We start from the raw sequence: 14,635 nt of genomic DNA, 5'->3' as shown, positions 1-14,635 counted from the left end.
GAGCCAGATTTTGATTGGGATTTGGATGTTGTAGAATTTTCTTTTTATTGCATATAGGGCTCTTCGGGCTTTTTCTTTTAGTGCATTCACTGCTTTCTCTCTCTCGCCAGCATTCTCTGTCTCTCGCCAGCTTTCTCTGTCTCTCTCTCGCCAGCTTTCTCTGTCTCTCTCTCGCCAGCTTTCTCTGTCTCTCTCTCGCCAGCTTTCTGTCTCTCTCTCGCCAGCTTTCTCTGTCTCTCTCGCCAGCTTTCTCTGTCTCTCTCTCGCCAGCTTTCTCTGTCACTCTCTCGCCAGCTTTCTCTGTCTCTCTTGCCAGCTTTCTCTGTCTCTCTCTCGCCGGCTTTCTCTGTCTCTGTCTCGCCGGCTTTATCTGTCTCTCTCTCGCCAGCTTTCTCTGTCTCTCTCTCCCCAGCTTTTTCTGTCTCTCTCTCGCCAGCTTTCTCTTTCTCTCTCTCGCCAGCATTCTCTGTCTCTCGCCAGCTTTCTCTGTCTCTCTCTCGCCAGCTTTCTCTGTCTCTCTCTCGCCAGCTTTCTCTTTCTCTCTCTCGCCAGCTTTCTGTCTCTCTCTCGCCAGCTTTCTCTGTCTCTCTCTCGCCAGCTTTCTGTCTCTCTCTCGCCAGCTTTCTCTGTCTCTCTCTCTCGCCAGCTTTCTCTGTCTCTCTCGCCAGCTTTCTCTGTCTCTCTCTCGCCAGCTTTCTCTGTCACTCTCTCGCCAGCTTTCTCTGTCTCTCTTGCCAGCTTTCTCTGTCTCTCTCTCCAGCTTTCTCTGTCTCTCTCTCGCCGGCTTTCTCTGTCTCTCTTGCCAGCTTTCTCTGTCTCTCTCGCCAGCTTTCTCTGTCTCTCTCTCGCCAGCTTTCTCTGTCTCTCTTGCCAGCTTTCTCTGTCTCTCTCGCCAGCTTTCTCTGTCTCTCTCTCCAGCTTTCTCTGTCTCTCTCTCGCCGGCTTTCTCTGTCTCTCTCTCCAGCTTTCTCTGTCTCTCTCGCCAGCTTTCTCTGTCTCTCTCGCCAGCTTTCTCTGTCTCTCTCTCCAGCTTTCTCTGTCTCTCTCTCGCCAGCTTTCTCTGTCTCTCTCTCCAGCTTTCTCTGTCTCTCTCGCCAGCTTTCTCTGTCTCTCTCTCCAGCTTTCTCTGTCTCTCTCTCGCCAGCTTTCTCTGTCTCTCTTGCCAGCTTTCTCTGTCTCTCTTGCCAGCTTTCTCTGTCTCTCTCTCCAGCTTTCTCTGTCTCTCTCTCGCCGGCTTTCTCTGTCTCTCTTGCCAGCTTTCTCTGTCTCTCTCGCCAGCTTTCTCTGTCACTCTCTCGCCAGCTTTCTCTGTCTCTCTTGCCAGCTTTCTCTGTCTCTCTCGCCAGCTTTCTCTGTCTCTCTCTCGCCGGCTTTCTCTGTCTCTGTCTCGCCGGATTTCTCTGTCTCTCCCTCGCCGGCTTTCTCTGTCTCTCTCTCGCCGGCTTTCCCTGTCTCTCTATCCAGCTTTCTCTGTCTCTCTCTCCAGCTTTCTCTCTCTCTCCCTCGCCAGCTTTCTCTGTCTCTCTCTCGCCAGCTTTCTCTGTCTCTCTCTCGCCAGCATTCTCTTTCTCTCTCTCGCCAGCTTTCTCAGTCTCTCTCTCGCCAGCTTTCTCTGTCTCTCTCTCGCCAGCTTTCTCTGTCTCTCTCTCGCCAGCATTCTCTTTCTCTCTCTCGCCAGCTTTCTCAGTCTCTCTCTCGCCAGCTTTCTCTGTCTCTCTCTCGCCAGCTTTCTCTGTCTCTCTCTCGCCAGCTTTCTCTGTCTCTCTCTCGCCAGCTTTCTCTGTCTCTCTCTCGCCAGCTTTCTCTGTCTCTCTCTCGCCAGCTTTCTCTGTCTCTCTCTCGCCAGCTTTCTCTGTCTCTCTCTCGCCAGCTTTCTCTGTCTCTCTCTCGCCAGCTTTCTCTGTCTCTCTCTCGCCAGCTTTCTCTGTCTCTCTCTCGCCAGCTTTCTCTGTCTCTCTCTCGCCAGCTTTCTCAGTCTCTCTCTCGCCAGCTTTCTCTGTCTCTCTCTCGCCAGCTTTCTCTGTCTCTCTCTCGCCAGCTTTCTCTGTCTCTCTCTCGCCAGCTTTCTCTGTCTCTCTCTCGCCAGCTTTCTCTGTCTCTCTCTCGCCAGCTTTCTCTGTCTCTCTCAGCAGCTTTCTCTGTCTCTCTCTCGCCAGCTTTCTCTGCCTCTCTCTCGCCAGCTTTCTTTGTCTCTCTCTCGCCAGCTTTCTCTGTCTCTTTCTCTCCAGCTTTCTTTGTCTCTCTCTCGCCAGCTTTCTCTGTCTCTCTCTCGCCAGCTTTCTCTGTCTCTCTCTCGCCTGCTTTCTCTGCCTCTCTCTCGCCAGCTTTCTCTGTCTCTCTCTCGCCAGCTTTCTCTGTCTCTCTCTCGCCTGCTTTCTCTGCCTCTCTCTCGCCAGCTTTCTCTGTCTCTCTCTCGCCAGCTTTCTCTGTCTCTCTCTCGCCAGCTTTCTCTGCCTCTCTCGCCAGCTTTCTCTGTCTCTCTCTCTCGCCAGCTTTCTCTGCCTCTCTCTCGCCAGCTTTCTCTCTCTCCAGCTTTCTCTGTCTCTCTCTCACCAGCTTTCTCTGTCTCTCTCTCGCCATCTTTCTCTGTCTCTCTCTCTCCAGCTTTCTCTGTTTCTCTCTCGCCAGCTTTCTCTGTCTCTCTTGCCAGCTTTCTCTGTCTCTCTCTCTCGTCAGCTTTCTCTGTCTCTCTCGCCAGCTTTCTCTGTCTCTCTCTCGCCAGCTTTCTCTGTCTCTCTTGCCAGCTTTCTCTGTTTCTCTTGCCAGCTTTCTCTGTCTCTCTCTCGCCGGCTTTCTCTGTCTCTGTCTCGCCGGCTTTCTCTGTCTCTCTCTCGCCAGCTTTCTCTCTCTCTCTCCAGCTTTCTCTGTCTCTCTCTCGCCAGCTTTCTCTGTCTCTCTCTCGCCAGCTTTCTCTGTCTCTCTCTCGCCAGCTTTCTCTGTCTCTCTCTCGCAAGCTTTCTCTTTCTCTCTCTCGCCAGCATTCTCTGTCTCTCGCCAGCTTTCTCTGTCTCTCTCTCGCCAGCTTTCTCTGTCTCTCTCTCGCCAGCTTTCTCTGTCTCTCTCTCGCCAGCTTTCTCTGTCTCTCTTTCGCCAGCTTTCTCTGCCTTTCTCTCTCGCCAGCTTTCTCTGCCTCTCTCTCGCCAGCTTTCTCTGTCTCTCTCTCTCGCCAGCTTTCTCTGTCTCTCTCGCCAGCTTTCTCTGTCTCTCTCTCGCCAGCTTTCTCTGTCACTCTCTCGCCAGCTTTCTCTGTCTCTCTTGCCAGCTTTCTCTGTCTCTCTCTCGCCGGTTTTCTCTGTCTCTGTCTCGCCGGCTTTCTCTGTCTCTCTCTCGCCGGCTTTCTCTGTCTCTCTCTCGCCGGCTTTCTCTGTCTCTCTCACCAGCTTTCTCTGTCTCTCTCTCCAGCTTTCAGTTCAGTTCAGTTCAGTTCAGTTCAGTTCAAATGCTTTATTGGCATGAAAGTTTACAGAGAACCATATTGCCAAAGCTTACATAGCAAAAAGGTACAGTTTTCCAACATTCTGTAGGTGTCAATCGATTTGACATTTGTTGGGTATATACAATATTACTTTTAAACAATATTAATTTTAAACAGTCTTTCTACTTCATTTGGTACGTTCAATATTAATTTTAAACAGTCTTACTTTTAAACAGTCCTCAGGTTGTGACATGTTGTTACATATTTAGCCCCAAGGTATGGTCTGTCTCCTTCTCCTAGGACTAATCTCAATTTTGACAGATCATCCAATTCCTTGAAATCTGGGGTTGTTTGGCTTAGCTTGTTGAATAATATGTTTCTTGATGTGTTGAATTTTTCGCATTTTAGGAGGAAATGCATTTCTGTTTCAACCTCGCCAGCCAGACATTGATCGCATATTCTATTCTCTCTGTCTATTTTCTCTGTCTCTCTCTCCAGCTTTCTCTGTCTCTCCCTCGCCAGCTTTCTCTGTCTCTCTCTCGACAGCTTTCTCTGTCTCTCTCTCGCCAGCTTTCTCTGTCTCTCTCTCGCCAGCATTCTCTGTCTCTCTCTCGCCAGCCTTCTCTGTCTCTCTCTCGCCAGCTTTCTCTGTCTCTCTCTCTCGCCAGCTTTCTCTGTCTCTCTCTCTCCAGCTTTCTCTGTCTCTCTCTCTCCAGCTTTCTCTGTCTCTCTCTCGCCAGCTTTCTCTGTCTCTCTCTCGCCAGCTTTCTCTGTCTCTCTCAGCAGCTTTCTCTGTCTCTCTCAGCAGCATTCTCTGTCTCTTTCTCTCCAGCTTTCTTTGTCTCTCTCTCGCCAGCTTTCTCTGTCTCTCTCTCGCCAGCTTTCTTTGTCTCTCTCTCGCCAGCTTTCTCTGTCTCTCTCCAGCTTTCTCTGTTTCTCTCTCGCCAGCTTTCTCTTTCTCTCTCTCGCCAGCTTTCTCTGTCTCTCTCTCGCCAGCTTTCTCTGTCTCTCTCTCGCCAGCTTTCTCTGTCTCTCTCTCGCCAGCTTTCTCTGTCTCTCTCTTGCCAGCTTTCTCTTTCCAATTCCAATTCCAATTCCAATTAAAATGCTTTATTGGCATGAAAGTTTACAGAGAACCACATTGCCAAAGCTTACATAGCAAAAAGGTACAGTTTTCCAACATTCTGTAGGTGTCAATCGATTTGACATTTGTTGGGTACATACAATATTACTTTTAAACAATATTAATTTTAAACAGTCTTTGTACTTCATTTGGTACGTTCAATATTAATTTTAAACAGTCTTAATTTTAAACAGTCCTCAGGTTGTGACATGTTGTTACATATTTGGCCCCAAGGTATGGTCTGTCTCCTTCTCCTAGGACTAATCTCAATTTTGACAGATCATCCAATTCCTTGAAATCTGGGGTTGTTTGGCTTAGCTTGTTGAATAATATGTTTCTTGATGTGTTGAATTTTTCGCATTTTAGGAGGAAATGCATTTCTGTTTCAACCTCGCCAGCCAGACATTGATCGCATATTCTATTCTCTCTAGGCTGCCAGGATTTCTTGTATCTGCCTTTTTCAATTTCCAGTTGGTGGTCGCTTAGTCTGTACCTGGTGAGGGTCTGTCTCTGTTTTGTGTCTCTGATGGTCGTGAGGTAGTCTGCCAGTTTATATTCTCTTTTTAGGGCCCGGTAACATTCTAATCTGCTTTGGCTTTCGGTTATTTTGTTCCAATGTTCCAGGTAGGTTTCTTTGCATTTTTTAATGATTTGGTTCACTCGGATTGGTGTTTGGGCGGCTGTGTTGGTCTGGGGCTGGTCAGGGTCCGGCTGAGTACTTAGTTTCCGTAGCAGCTGACTCAGGGGACTCTTTTCTGGGTTTAGCTCTTGGGTCTGAAAGGCTTTGAAATGAAGGGTGTCTGGGGAGCTAGATTTGAGGTGATTTAGGAAGTTTAGTGCTCGTTTTTGGATGTTTATTATCAGTGGGTATCTGCCTAGTTCGGCTCTGCATGCATTTGTTGGCGTTTTCCTTTGGGTGCGAAGGATGCTTCGGCAGAATTCTGCATGTAGGGCTTCTATTGTATGTTTTTCCCATTTAGTGTAGCTTTGGTGATTTAGCGGGCCCCATACTTCACTACCGTACAGTGCAATGGGCAGGATTATGCTGTCAAATATTTTGAGCCAGATTTTGATTGGGATTTGGATGTTGTAGAATTTTCTTTTTATTGCATATAGGGCTCTTCGGGCTTTTTCTTTTAGTGCATTCACTGCTTTCTCTCTCTCGCCAGCATTCTCTGTCTCTCGCCAGCTTTCTCTGTCTCTCTCTCGCCAGCTTTCTCTGTCTCTCTCTCGCCAGCTTTCTCTGTCTCTCTCTCGCCAGCTTTCTGTCTCTCTCTCGCCAGCTTTCTCTGTCTCTCTCGCCAGCTTTCTCTGTCTCTCTCTCGCCAGCTTTCTCTGTCACTCTCTCGCCAGCTTTCTCTGTCTCTCTTGCCAGCTTTCTCTGTCTCTCTCTCGCCGGCTTTCTCTGTCTCTGTCTCGCCGGCTTTATCTGTCTCTCTCTCGCCAGCTTTCTCTGTCTCTCTCTCCCCAGCTTTTTCTGTCTCTCTCTCGCCAGCTTTCTCTTTCTCTCTCTCGCCAGCATTCTCTGTCTCTCGCCAGCTTTCTCTGTCTCTCTCTCGCCAGCTTTCTCTGTCTCTCTCTCGCCAGCTTTCTCTTTCTCTCTCTCGCCAGCTTTCTGTCTCTCTCTCGCCAGCTTTCTCTGTCTCTCTCTCGCCAGCTTTCTGTCTCTCTCTCGCCAGCTTTCTCTGTCTCTCTCTCTCGCCAGCTTTCTCTGTCTCTCTCGCCAGCTTTCTCTGTCTCTCTCTCGCCAGCTTTCTCTGTCACTCTCTCGCCAGCTTTCTCTGTCTCTCTTGCCAGCTTTCTCTGTCTCTCTCTCGCCGGCTTTCTCTGTCTCTGTCTCGCCGGATTTCTCTGTCTCTCCCTCGCCGGCTTTCTCTGTCTCTCTCTCGCCGGCTTTCCCTGTCTCTCTATCCAGCTTTCTCTGTCTCTCTCTCCAGCTTTCTCTCTCTCTCCCTCGCCAGCTTTCTCTGTCTCTCTCTCGACAGCTTTCTCTGTCTCTCTCTCGCCAGCTTTCTCTGTCTCTCTCTCGCCAGCATTCTCTTTCTCTCTCTCGCCAGCTTTCTCAGTCTCTCTCTCGCCAGCTTTCTCTGTCTCTCTCTCGCCAGCTTTCTCTGTCTCTCTCTCGCCAGCTTTCTCTGTGTCTCTCTCGCCAGCTTTCTCTGTCTCTCTCTCGCCAGCTTTCTCTGTCTCTCTCTCGCCAGCTTTCTCTGTGTCTCTCTCGCCAGCTTTCTCTGTCTCTCTCTCGCCAGCTTTCTCTGTCTCTCTCTCGCCAGCTTTCTCTGTCTCTCGCCAGCTTTCTCTGTCTCTCTCTCGCCAGCTTTCTCTGTCTCTCTCTCGCCAGCTTTCTCTGTCTCTCTCAGCAGCTTTCTCTGTCTCTCTCAGCAGCATTCTCTGTCTCTTTCTCTCCAGCTTTCTTTGTCTCTCTCTCACCAGCTTTCTCTGTCTCTCTCTCGCCAGCTTTCTTTGTCTCTCTCTCGCCAGCTTTCTCTGCCTCTCTCTCGCCAGCTTTCTCTGTCTCGCTCTCTCGCCAGCTTTCTCTCTCTCCAGCTTTCTCTGTCTCTCTCTCGCCAGCTTTCTCTGTCTCTCTCTCGCCATCTTTCTCTGTCTCTCTCTCTCCAGCTTTCTCTGTTTCTCTCTCACCAGCTTTCTCTGTCTCTCTTGCCAGCTTTCTCTGTCTCTCTCTCTCGCCAGCTTTCTCTGTCTCTCTCGCCAGCTTTCTCTGTCTCTCTCTCGCCATCTTTCTCTGTCTCTCTCTCTCCAGCTTTCTCTGTTTCTCTCTCACCAGCTTTCTCTGTCTCTCTTGCCAGCTTTCTCTGTCTCTCTCTCTCGCCAGCTTTCTCTGTCTCTCTCTCGCCAGCTTTCTCTGTCTCTCTCTCGCCAGCTTTCTCTGTCTCTCTCTCTCCAGCTTTCTCTGTCTCTCTCTCTCGCCAGCTTTCTCTGTCTCTCTCTCGCCAGCTTTCTCTGTCTCTCTCTCGCCAGCTTTCTCTGTCTCTCTCTCTCGCCAGCTTTCTCTGTCTCTCTCTCGCCAGCTTTCTCTGTCTCTCTCTCGCCAGCTTTCTCTGTCTCTCTCTCGCCAGCTTTCTCTGTCTCTCGCCAGCTTTCTCTGTCTCTCTCTCGCCAGCTTTCTCTGTCTCTCTCTCGCCAGCTTTCTCTGTCTCTCTCTCGCCAGCTTTCTTTGTCTCTCTCTCGCCAGCTTTCTCTGTCTCTCTCCAGCTTTCTCTGTTTCTCTCTCGCCAGCTTTCTCTTTCTCTCTCTCGCCAGCTTTCTCTGTCTCTCTCTCGCCAGCTTTCTCTGTCTCTCTCTCGCCAGCTTTCTCTGTCTCTCTCTCGCCAGCTTTCTCTGTCTCTCTCTCGCCAGCTTTCTCTTTCTCTCTCTCGCCAGCATTCTCTGTCTCTCGCCAGCTTTCTCTGTCTCTCTCTCGCCAGCTTTCTCTGTCTCTCTCTCGCCAGCTTTCTCTGTCTCTCTCTCGCCAGCTTTCTGTCTCTCTCTCGCCAGCTTTCTCTGTCTCTCTCGCCAGCTTTCTCTGTCTCTCTCTCGCCAGCTTTCTCTGTCACTCTCTCGCCAGCTTTCTCTGTCTCTCTCTCGCCGGCTTTCTCTGTCTCTGTCTCGCCGGCTTTATCTGTCTCTCTCTCGCCAGCTTTCTCTGTCTCTCTCTCCCCAGCTTTTTCTGTCTCTCTCTCGCCAGCTTTCTCTTTCTCTCTCTCGCCAGCATTCTCTGTCTCTCGCCAGCTTTCTCTGTCTCTCTCTCGCCAGCTTTCTCTGTCTCTCTCTCGCCAGCTTTCTCTTTCTCTCTCTCGCCAGCTTTCTGTCTCTCTCTCGCCAGCTTTCTGTCTCTCTTTCGCCAGCTTTCTCTGCCTTTCTCTCTCGCCAGCTTTCTCTGCCTCTCTCTCGCCAGCTTTCTCTGTCTCTCTCTCTCGCCAGCTTTCTCTGTCTCTCTCGCCAGCTTTCTCTGTCTCTCTCTCGCCAGCTTTCTCTGTCTCTCTCTCGCCGGTTTTCTCTGTCTCTCTTGCCAGCTTTCTCTGTCTCTCTCTCGCCAGCTTTCTCTGTCTCTCTTGCCAGCTTTCTCTGTCTCTCTCTCGCCAGCTTTCTCTGTCTCTCTTGCCAGCTTTCTCTGTCTCTCTCTCGCCGGCTTTCTCTGCCTCTGTCTCGCCGGCTTTCTCTGTCTCTCTTGCCAGCTTTCTCTGTCTCTCTCTCCCCAGCTTTCTCTGTCTCTCTCTCGCCAGCTTTCTCTTTCTCTCTCTCGCCAGCATTCTCTGTCTCTCGCCAGCTTTCTCTGTCTCTCTCTCGCCAGCTTTCTCTGTCTCTCTCTCGCCAGCTTTCTCTGTCTCTCTCTCGCCAGCTTTCTGTCTCTCTCTCGCCAGCTTTCTCTGTCTCTCTCGCCAGCTTTCTCTGTCTCTCTCTCCCCAGCTTTCTCTGTCTCTCTCTCGCCAGCTTTCTTTCTCTCTCTCGCCAGCATTCTCTGTCTCTCGCCAGCTTTCTCTGTCACTCTCTCGCCAGCTTTCTTTGTCTCTCTTGCCAGCTTTCTCTGTCTCTGTCTCGCCGGCTTTCTCTGTCTCTGTCTCGCCGGCTTTCTCTGTCTCTCTCTCGCCAGCTTTCTGTCTCTCTCTCGCCAGCTTTCTCTGTCTCTCTCGCCAGCTTTCTCTGTCTCTCTCTCGCCAGCTTTCTCTGTCTCTCTCTCGCCAGCTTTCTCTGTCTCTGTCTCGCCGGCTTTCTCTGTCTCTGTCTCGCCGGCTTTCTCTGTCTCTCTCTCGCCAGCTTTCTGTCTCTCTCTCGCCAGCTTTCTCTGTCTCTCTCACCAGCTTTCTCTGTCTCCCTCGCCAGCTTTCTCTGTCTCTCTCGCCAGCATTCTCTGTCTCTCTCTCGCCAGCTTTCTCTGTCTCTCTCTCGCCAGCTTTCTCTGTCTCTCTCTCGCCAGCTTTCTCTGTCTCTCTCTCGCCAGCTTTCTCTGTCTCTCTCTCGCCAGCTTTCTCTGTCTCTCCCTCGCCAGCTTTCTCTGTCTCTCTCTCGCCAGCTTTCTCTGTCTCTCTCTCGCCAGCTTTCTCTGTCTCTCTCTCGCCAGCTTTCTCTGTCTCTCTCTCGCCAGCTTTCTCTGTCTCTCTCTCGCCAGCTTTCTCTGTCTCTCTCTCGCCAGCTTTCTCTGTCTCTCTCGCCAGATTTCGCTGTCTCTCGCTCGCCAGCTTTCCAATTCCAATTCCAAATCAAATGCTTTATTGGCATGAAAGTTTACAGAGAACCATATTGCCAAAGCTTACATAGCAAAAAGGTACACTTTTCCAACATTCTGTAGGTGTCAATCGATTTGACATTTGTTGGGTACATACAATATTACTTTTAAACAATATTAATTTTAAACAGTCTTTGTACTTCATTTGGTACGTTCAATATTAATTTTAAACAGTCTTAATTTTAAACATTCCTCAGGTTGTGACAAGTTGTTACATATTTGGCCCCAAGGTATGGTCTGTCTCCTTCCCCCAAGACTAATCTCAATTTTGACAGATCATCCAATTCCTTGAAATCTGGGGTTGTTTGGCTTAGCTTGTTGAATAATATGTTTCTTGATGTGTTGAATTTTTCGCATTTTAGGAGGAAATGCATTTCTGTTTCAACCTCACCGGCCAGACATTGATCGCATATTCTATTCTCTCTTGGCTGCCAGGATTTCTTGTATCTGCCTTTTTCAATTTCCAGTTGGTGGTCGCTTAGTCTGTACCTGGTGAGGGTCTGTCTCTGTTTTGTGTCTCTGATGGTCGTGAGGTAGTCTGCCAGTTTATATTCTCTTTTTAGGGCCCGGCAACATTCTAATCTGCTTTGGCTTTCGGTTATTTTGTTCCAATGTTCCAGGTAGGTTTCTTTGCATTTTTTAATGATTTGGTTCACTCGGATTGGTGTTTGGACGGCTGTGTTGGTCTGGGGCTGGTCAGGGTCCGGCTGAGTACTTAGTTTCAGTAGCAGCTGACTCAGGGGACTCTTTTCTGGGTTTAGCTCTTGGGTCTGAAAGGCTTTGAAATGAAGGGTGTCTGGGGAGCTAGATCTGAGGTGATTTAGGAAGTTTGGTGCTCGTTTTTGGATGTTTATTATCAGTGGGTATCTGCCTAGTTCGGCTCTGCATGCATTTGTTGGCGTTTTTCTTTGGGTGCGAAGGATGCATCGGCAGAATTCTGCATGTAGGGCTTCTATTGTGTGTTTTTCCCATTTAGTGTAGCTTTGGTGATTTAGCGGGCCCCATACTTCACTACCGTACAGTGCAATGGGCAGGATTATGCTGTCAAATATTTTGAGCCAGATTTTGATTGGGATTTGGATGTTGTAGAATTTTCTTTTTATTGCATATAGGGCTCTTCGGGCTTTTTCTTTTAGTGCATTCACTGCTATGCTGAAGCTCCCTGATGCTGTAATAGTTAGACCAAGGTAGGTGTAGCTCATAGTGTGTCCTATAGTGGTATCACTGAGGGTAAACTGGTATTTGTTTTCCTTACATCTGGGCCTTTTTTGAAAAATCATGATGTTGGTTTTCTTTAGATTTACTGTTAGAGCCCAATTTTGGCAGTATTTGTCGAGTAGGTCTAGTTGTTGCTGTAATCCCTGTTCTGTGGGAGACAGCAGAACCAGGTCGTCCGCATAGAACAGGGATTTCACTTCTCCATCCAGGACACGGAGACCTGGTGACTCGCTTTGCTCCAGCATGTCTGCTAATTCATTTATGTATATGTTGAACAGGGTCGGGCTCAAATTGCAGCCCTGCCGGGCGCCTCTTCTCTGGGTGAAGAAATCGGTGCATTTGTCTCCAATTTTGACCCCGCATTTGTTTTTCAGGTACATTGATTTAATAAGGTCATAGACTTTGCCCCCTATTCCACACTGAAGAAGTTTTTAATAGAGCCCTTCGTGCCATATAGAGTCAAAGGCTTTCTTGAAGTCGATGAAACAGGCGAATATTTTCCCATTTTTTGTTTGGTGTATATGTTTTTCAATGAGGGTGTGAAGGGTATAGATATGGTCGGCGGTGCGGTGTTTTGGAAGAAAGCCTATTTGGTTTTTTCTGAGGATATTATGTTTGTTAAGAAAATCAAGTAATCTACTATTTAGAATACTGCAGAATAACTTCCCTAGACAACTGTTGACACAGATGCCGCGGTAGTTATTTGGGTCTGATTTGTTTCCACTTTTATATATGGGGGAGATTAGTCCTTGGCACCAGATATCGGGAAAACAGCCTGAACGTAATATGATGTTGAATAATTTGAGTACCGCACCCTGCATCTCCATATTGCTGAACTTGAGCATTTCATTTTTGATGTTGTCTGGGCCACAGGCTTTCTTTAGGTGGAGAGATTTTGTTTTTGTGGCCAGATCTTTCCATGTGATTGGGGAGTCTAGAGGGTTTTGGTTGTCTTTAATTGTTGCTTCTAATGTGTGGAGTTTTTCTGTGACCTGATGTTGACTTGGGTTTGTTTCGTTTCTTGGGATGTCTTTGTAGAGGTTTTCAAAATGTGTTCTCCAGATGTCGCCATCTTGGATTGGTAATGCTTGCAATTGTGTTGTACTCAGGTTATTCCACATTTCCCAGAATTGTTTTGGATTGGTGGAGTTTTCAATTTCTTCGAGTATTTTGTGGGTATAGTTTTGTGTTTTGTTCCTAATGGTGTGTTTATATCTTTTGAGGGTTTCATTGTATCTAGTACGTAGGTCCGGATTGTTTGGTTGGCGATGCTTTTGGTTTGATATTTTTCTCAGGTCTTTTCTGGCATTTTTGCATTCGTGGTCAAACCATTTATTATTTTTATTTTGTCTTTTGTGACGCTTCCTCTTCTGTTTCACAAGGTCGGCTTTTACAGCTGCCTCATGGAAGATCATATTTATATCCTCTATGGCCATGTTTACACCATCTCTGGTGATCTCGTATGGGTATTCTTTAAATTTTGATATTTTACTTGTGAGATCAGGTGACTTTAGTGCTGTGATGAATTTTTCTCCACTGCCTGGGGCCCATCTGTATGTCTGGTTTATTTTATGGAGCTTACTGGGTTCATTTTTCGTGTCTGTAGTTTGGGCAGAAAGTTTAAGGTACATATTTATTTGGTTATGGTCTGAGAGGGGGGATTGCTGCCTGACAGTGAATGAGTTGATATCGCAGGGGTCCAGGTCAGTGATTGTATAGTCCACCACACTAGACCCAAGATTTGAGGAGTATGTGAGTCTCCCTAGGGAGTCCCCTCTGAACCTACCGTTAACTATGTACAGGCCTAAGGCTCGGCAGAGTTGCACTACCTCCCTACCGCTTTTATTTATTTCACGATCAAGGTTGTTCCGATTTGCGATGGCTGGTGTGACATCTAAAGGCGTCTGGCCAAACACATGGTTGTTTCCCTGTGGGTCTATGAAGTCAGGTTCACAACCAGTCGTTGCATTTAGGTCCCCACATATTATCACCTTTCCTTGGGCCTGGAAATGGCTGATTTCCATGTGGAGAGTATCAAATAACTCCTCTTCGAAATATGGCGATTCTATTGGAGGTGTGTAGATCGCACATAAGTAAACATCTTTTTTTGCTATTCCTATATGTTTATCTAGTTTTAGCCATACGTGTGATTTTCCCTGTTTTACCGGTGAGATGTGTTTGTCCAGTTTTCCCTTATACCACACCAATATTCCCCCGGAGGTTCTGCCCTTGCGTGTTTTAGTGTTCTTTACTGAGGGCACAATGATTTCATGGTACATTGGGGGACAGTGGGTCGGCACGCCCTTTTGGCACCATGTTTCTGTTAACACAATTATATCAATGTCTTTTATAGCTTTTAGGAATTCAGGGTCTGTACTCTTCATCCCAAAAGTTGAGGAGCGGAGGCCATGGATATTCCAGCAGCTTATGTGGAAAGAACGCATTTATATAGTTCAATAAAACGAAATAAAATGGACCTATTTTGTGGGATGAGTGTGGAAACACTATTTTCTATAATGCTAAATGATGATTTAGTATAAATTTCATGAGGCATGCACATATATCTGTCTAATAATAGTAATAATACTGATAAGATAACAATAATGATAATGATAAATAACAATATTAATAATTTCTCCGGCTTTCTATCAGGCTGTTCAGCATCGTCATGATCTTTCTCAGTTCTTGGTCTACAGTTTTTGGTCTAGAGGGGGGTCTTGGGTCAGGTATAAAAGCACGGTTCTGTTGTTGGTTTTGTAATGGGGGGTGGGGGACATTGGTGGTCCTGTTTGGGCTCCCAATGGTAGAGGGGGTGGGAGGGCTGCGTCTTTTGGCAGTGTTTATGAGGTTTCTTGTGAAGACCCACATCCGCTGTTTGAGTAGATGTATTTCGTCATAGAGGTCCCTTGTGTTGATGTTTGGATGATGGGCCAGGGAGACGTTGGGGAGGACAGAACATCTCGTGTCGATCTCCCTGTTGGTGTTGTGGATTATCTTGGCTGGGGTGTCCTTTCTGGGCAGTAGTGTGGAGATCACGATCCGCGCCTCGGGGAATTCCCTGCTGGCCTTTTCCGCCATCCTGCTCACCGCCCTAGCAGTGCCTTCCTGTAGGGTGCGTAGGTCGTTCGTGCCTGTGTGGATCACAATCCATTTGGGGCTTCCAAGGGATTCTTTGTTCAGGATCTTCATTGCTTGGTCTGTGTTGCTGCACCATTTTTTCAGGACTTAATTGTCTGGGAACAGCCTCTGGGGGTCCAGGAACTTTCCGTTGGAGTCGGTCAGCAGGACCGCCTGAGGGGCTGGTTTTTCAGACTGGGTAACAGTAGTCTGGGTAGGACTCGCCTGGTGGCTGGTTGTTGGCTGGGTTTCTGGGATATGTTGTGTGGCAGGAGCGGGGTTTGGGGCTTTCGGTGTGTCCACGTTTGTGGGGGTATCTGTCGGTTTTTGTGTTCCTGTGTGTGAGGACTGGGTAGCAGTAGTCTGGGCATGATTCGACTGAGGGCTGGTTGGAGCGGGGTTTGTGGCTTTCGGTGTGTCTTCGTGTGGGGTGGCATCCAGCGGGTTCTGTGTCCTTGTGTGTGTTGTTTTTGTGTCCTCAGGTTTTTGGACCTTAAGAGGTTTGTGTTGCCTGCTGAGCCTTTCTACGGTCTCCTTC

The sequence above is a fragment of the Somniosus microcephalus genome, unplaced genomic scaffold, assembly GCF_052327205.1.
Source record: "Somniosus microcephalus isolate GS21.2 unplaced genomic scaffold, FLI_Smic_1.0 unresolved_chr1, whole genome shotgun sequence".
NCBI classification, from domain to species: Eukaryota; Metazoa; Chordata; class Chondrichthyes; order Squaliformes; family Somniosidae; genus Somniosus; species Somniosus microcephalus.
The sequence above is the reverse complement of the archived record's forward strand: the minus strand, read 5'-3'. Positions refer to the sequence as shown.